Source organism: Daucus carota, chromosome 3 (assembly GCF_001625215.2).
Source record: "Daucus carota subsp. sativus chromosome 3, DH1 v3.0, whole genome shotgun sequence".
Taxonomy (NCBI): Eukaryota; Viridiplantae; Streptophyta; class Magnoliopsida; order Apiales; family Apiaceae; genus Daucus; species Daucus carota.
In genome coordinates, this window is record NC_030383.2 from 51,012,437 (window position 1) to 51,018,836 (window position 6,400).

Sequence of the window (6,400 nt, forward strand, 5' to 3'; positions counted from 1 at the left end):
TTCATATTTCTTATTATGAAAAGTATATATACAAATTGGCAAATAAGAATAAGTGGGAAAATTTTAAGGATTGAAAAATGAATGATGAGCTTCGTGATTTGTAATTACTCTAATATGTCGGATATCAAACCAGTCTTATGAAATGTCTACGTACTTTTATCGGATTGTAAAAAATCAAGTCAAAAAATATAATTTGAAAATGCCCTTTATATAAAGATCTCGGATATTACAAATAAGTTAGAACTTGCGTTTGAAATATGATAGACCTTAGTTTTGATCATTTTCACGAGTCATTGATGATTATCTAGGTAGATATTCATTTCTGAAGAATAGAATCTGATTAGAATTTTGAAATTCTGGACTTCCCTAGTTGATCTCTAGTTAGATTAGGAATCCAGTCACGGACATAGATGGAGATGGGGAGAAGTTTTTATATTTTATTTGGAATCGTGTCTAATGTGAATGTATAGTGGGCTTTTTCTATCTTTAATTAATTAACTATGAAATTAAATATTAGCTAATAAATTATAAACTCGGCCTTTCAAGCTAGATATTTATTCAGTTCGGGCCTTTGAAATCTAATCCAGACAAAGTTACGAAAGTTTAATAATATCTCATCATGCAAACATACAGTTGTGACATAAAACTCACATGAAGTTCAAATATAATTTCATAAATTATTTTATATATATTTTTAATATAAATTTTTAGATTAAACTTTTATTTAGAAATAAGTTTTTTAAAAATTAATCATAAAATTATTTTTTTATAGAAAACTAAAATACGCACCAATTAATAAACAATTATATTAAAATGAGTAGGACGAAACAAGTAGCATTTAGTTTAACTCGGTTTGTTTAGGAGTGATGTTAAAAATTATTATGTTGTCTAAAGAAATGCCGGTAAAAAAAGTGTTGTAAGAATCACATAGATGTTTGGTAATTTTTTTTAGTATTTAAATATTTTGAGTTATTATAATAGAATAAATGATGTTTATGATAGCTTTGATAGTGAAATTTAGTGAAATTTATGATAACTTTCCGTAAAAGTTGAAATGCAATTTTACAAACATAGAAGGACATGCTTTGAGAAATTTTGAGTTAAAAGTTGTCATTCATAAAAACTGTTTTTAAATTTACGATACAATTTTTCACCAGATTTTCAGTAAAAGCTATTATTGCTGCAGCAACCATTCCAACATATCATACTTGTCAATGTCAACCCAATGTTATATAATTTGAAATATATGTGCTGTTTATTTGAGTTTAAAATCGATTCCACGGTTTATAAATGAGAAACAATTTATTCATATTATTTGTGTAAAAAAGTTATAAGTTAACTTCAGACTTTTAAGACTGAATCTGAAAAGTTGAATATGCCAATTTTTTCTTTTTTCGAAAAGATGCCAACTTTTTTTAGTTACTAATTTTATTTTTAAAATGTGGTTTTATAAAAGTTTAAAAGATGATTTTCAATTTTTTTTAATATATTATTATATATTAATAATTTTTATACCCGATAAATCATAAAATACAAAAAAAAATCCAAATATATTAATTAAAAATTACTTTTCATTTATAAATAACTTCTTATTAATAAATAATAAATATTTTATTTAAACTATATTAAGAGGCCCAATAAATTCGACCTCTAGTTAACCAAATATTGAATCCGAAATATAATGGACGTTTGTTTACCAAAAGCACCTTCTGCTTCCGCTTTTCTTGACCCGTGTAAATAACTAAAAACACTTTTTAAGAAGTTGAGAGTGCTAGTATTTTTTTAGAGCTTTCACTTCTTTGTCTAATACTTCATGAACTTGTTTGTTTCTTATTTATAATCTTTTTTTTTTTAATTTAAATAAAAAAATCACTTTTTCCTTTAAACAGGCCAAATAACCCCATAAACCGGAGCAGTTCCTTAAAAGTCTCGTACGGGTACACTGAACGAAATTGAGCGGGACAAGTCCATGTGAGTCTGACAGCGGAATCACTAGTACATGCAGGAACGTCAGAAACATGTTAGGTCCAAAACCGGCTACACTAAAATAATGTATTAAAGGAGTCCACATTCCAATTACTTGTTGCGCACAAAGTAACGCCGACCTTATCCAATTCATCACTTAAAAAATTAAATGATAAATCACATCTTATCCTCGTCAATGATTGTGTATATATATCTCTCCACATCACTTGTGCTCTAGTATATCACAACAATCAACAAATATAAGAAGATTTTATTCAATGGCAGATATAGCTATGTTACTAGCTGAGGAGTACGAGAAGATGATGAAGAAGAAAAGCCAAGAGATTGAGGTGTTCCGCAAGATTGAAGATGGGTATTCTTGGATTAAAGTTAGATTCCAAGGAGATTATCAAAGTGATAACAAGGTGTTGGGTCTGAATCCTAAGTCTCAAATTGCTGTGGCTGCTGTTTCTGGCTTCTTCTCTGCTTGAGATTCCAGTTTTTTTTTTTTTCCCCTTTGATGTATATGTTCATGTGTGTGTATATTGCTAATATATGTTGATATACTTATTTCTCATTTCTGCTCTATCTTCAGGACAATGCAGTGAAATTAAGTAGTTGCAACTGACGTTGTTTTGTTGGTTTATCATACATAATAATGGAAATGTATTCTACACTTTCTAACAAAAAAGAGTAAATTCCTATATTCATATTCAAAGTTCGAGCACCTCGTTTGAGTTCAATAATTTCACACATTTGGGAATAAAAGTAGTCGGACTGAGTTTCTATTTTTTTTTCTGTAATCTCAGAAGTTAATAAATTGAATATATACAAATAATAAAAAAATGTATAGATTATATTTATTATAATAAAAAATGAGTTTGAGTTGAGCAAGTTTTCAGGTTATATACTTAGTTAGCAGGGCTCGGAGATCCGATTCATGCTAAAGTTTGGCGTGTATTAAGAGCAGAGCCAATTTTTTGTAGGACGAGAATTCGAGTGGCGTTTGATGCTAATCAGGTATTTTGTAAGAGGATATAAAATTAGGAACTAAAATTTGAGTGGAATATTTGGAGTTTATATAATTGAAGACGGGATTTTATGGCCAAGTCCTTCCTTCCAACTCACAAGCAGTTGGAGTTGGTTCAAAATCATGCTTGAGTCTACTTCTGTATTGTATGCCTCCGAGCATTGTATACTTCAATTTATTGATAATCATATTAAACTCTGTTCGGCCATCGATGCTAATCAACTAATGCTAGAGCATCAAATGCCTCCATAATATGAACACATTTTTGTTGTCAAAGGTGAGCTCCTGTGGTATCCTCCATTGTTCCAAAATCCACGCAAGTCTTTATAGATCTTCCAAATATCATATAAATTCTTTTCAGAATGATAAATGAAACACGTATCAAGACACACAAAGATAATAAAACATAACACAGTGATATCCCATAGACAGAACTTGTTATACAATCTTTGCAAAAACCAACAATACAATACGTGCGTTTGTGTGTGCGTGACAAAACAATAAAAGCAAGGAGACAAAGCAGAACGAAGGATATAAGAACGGAATCCGAGTCCAGTGCGTAACTGTCTCCTTAAAGCGTATTTCGCCCTTACCGTATGTGATGAATGATCGCCTCCCAGGATAAAACGGATTGACGATGCGAGAAGCACCTTCGACGAACCAGAACAAGGCTGAGAACTATAATGAATATATATAGGCAATGCAAGACTTTTGCTGCATTCGTGTCCGCAGGTCGCACACGCGGAAAAACCCGAGGCTTGCGAAGCCACGAGATTTGCCTCGAAATCCCACAATTTGCACCCCCCTGCGCGCACATAGGTGGTGGAGCATAACACACTAACACAAGTTAAACACTACAAGAGTGTTCTACTATATAAGGCCATTGAAGGCCCATATTCCTTTCTATGTGGGATACTAGCTCTCTTTTCCAATTTTCCACTACCAAGGAAGCAACTTTGGATCATCACAACTCATCCATTCCTTAGTCGTTTTGAGTGAATAAACATGCATTGGAAAGCTCTTTCGGAGGAGAACATAATCCAAGCATAACCCGCCACGAGCACGTAGCCGAGCCTCACTCAAATTTGTGCTCAAAATGACAAACTTCCAACAACAACGTTGATATTAAGGTATTCAATAAGATCTTATCCAGAAAAAAATAGATTTGGATTTTACTCAAAGACTGGTAAAATAGAAGAGTGGATAAGAGAGCGAAAGAGGTTAACTGGTAAGGAAGATGGAAGGCGGAGAAATGATAGCTGAAATCCTAACTACGATAATCGACTCTCAAAACGAAGAGAAGAGTTAACTCTGTACAAAAGTGTTTTGGACTTAATTCTCTTGCTCTTGGAAAAAAAACACCGGCGGACAGCTGAGAGTATGATTCACTAGTAGTATAGAATTTCACAATTAAAATTCAACTAGAAGCATTCCATTAAAAAAGATGTTGTAGTAATAATTAGTTAACTACCGCTACTACAAAAAATGTATATCTAGATCATAAGGAGTCCGGTTCTACGGCCAGGCTTGCAAGTTTAAAGCCTTAATAAATTTTAAAGAGGTACTACTACCGCTGATCTGGTGAAGAAAAGTCGATGTACAGTTGACAGTAACATCAACATCTCCTCCTTGCTCCCAAAATGAACCTGACTATCATGTTGTCGGCGATACCTAGCTACAATTCTCTCCGGCAGCGCGCTTGTCCGACAAAGCGGACATGATGGACGATCCTGTCGAAACCATGTGTCGAGGCAGTGTTTGTGGAAACTATGATTGCATTGCTTCACTTTCCTAATAACTTGTCCATTTTCGAATGTTGACAAGCAAACAGAGCATTCCTCTGACTCATCATTCACCGCGGATTTGTAATGGCTAATTGGATTTTTCGTATCAATAAGATTAAGAAACTGCGTGGAGGTTAGCGGATGATAGAAATATAAGATTCGAGGGATGGAGCGAATAAAAAGGTATAGTGCGAGAAAGAGAACAGTTACGATAATGATTGTGATAGTGAAGAGGTTCTGAAAGAAACGAATAATTTTGGCCATGGCTTGGAGAATATGTTGGAAGTTTGAGTATGTAAAGGAGGAAATGTCTCATTTGACAGTCGTGCGAGAAATGGAATTAAGGCGGCCGCCCCCGGCGGCAGTACATTTGATTTAAACTGCACAAGGTTGAATTTTATGTGCCTTACTTTTTGGTTTTCATTCATTCCCCAACTTGGGGCGTGCTTGGCTAACCAGCTACCCGCTTCTTTTCTGGGTACTCCCTCGGTCTCTTGTTGCTAGGGCTGTTTAACGAACCGAGCTGTTCGCGAACAAGCTCGAGCTCGGCTCGTTAAGAGCTCGTTCGGCTCGGCTCGTTAAGTTAACGAGCTCGAGCTCGAACACAAAAAATTGTTCGTTAAGTAAATGAGCTCGAGCCGAGCTTTTAGTACGGCTCGAGCTCGGCTCGAGCTCGGCTCGAGCTCGCTCGGCTCGAGCTCGGCTCGTTAAAGCTCGAAAAAATGTAATATTTTCGGGGTTTTTTTTATAATTTATATATGTTATTGAACTCAGAATTCAACATATAATTAATATATATATATAATATATATATATATATTAGTGATGTAACCAAAATTTCGGAAAATAATAATTTTATATGGTTTGCTATTTTAACAGTCAAGTAGAAGGTTAACTAGTACCGCTAACTAGTGTTTAATCCTAATTTAGTGTTTCAATATTTTAAAAAATATTTCTTACCGATTCAACCGTATGGATGTTAACATATATACATTTTAGTGATATAAACAAAGTTTAAAAAAAATTAAAATTATTTGGTTAGCTATTTTAAGAGTCAACTAGCGGTTTGTCCTTATTTTTTTTCTGGCTCGGCTCGACTCGATTCGACTCGGTTCGGCTTGTATTTGTTCGCGAACAAGCTCGTGTTCGGCTCGTTAGTTAACGAGCCGAGCTTGAACACAATTTTTGTTCGATAAAAAAGCTCGGCCCGGCTCGGCTCGTCAGAAAAAAAATTAAAGCTCGGCTCGGTTCGGTCAAAACTCGGCTCGGTTCGTGAACAGCCCTACTTGTTGCTGTTTCTTTTCGTCTTTTATCAGGTTTGCCAATTTTGTATTAATATTAATATAAAATCTTGGCCTTATTAAATTACTCATGGATACCAATACAACAAAATCGTTACATTTAGTCTTATAAGTAAAATAATAAATTAGTAATTTGTCTGATGTTATGAATAATCCAACATATCAAATGTAAATGAAAATCGAGAGAGTATCGGGAAAAGCACCATTTTGCTTCCTTTTTAGGGATTTATTATGAAGTTTTTAATCTATAATAAATTTTATTTATCTTTTATGTTTAAATAATTTAATTTTTGTTAACATTTATAAATTTAAATTATCAT

The 6,400-nt window shown here is 33.5% G+C and overlaps 1 long non-coding RNA gene across 1 annotated transcript; it reads right to left on the bottom strand.

Moving 5' to 3' along the window:
• Window positions 1–2,233: 2,233 nt before the first annotated feature.
• On the bottom strand, window positions 2,234–4,553 carry LOC135151302 (uncharacterized). Its single transcript, XR_010290002.1, has 2 exons — window positions 3,589–4,553; window positions 2,234–3,327 (listed from the first exon to the last, which is right to left on the bottom strand). It is a non-coding gene; the product is annotated as an uncharacterized LOC135151302 (long non-coding RNA).
• Window positions 4,554–6,400: the final 1,847 nt, after the last annotated feature.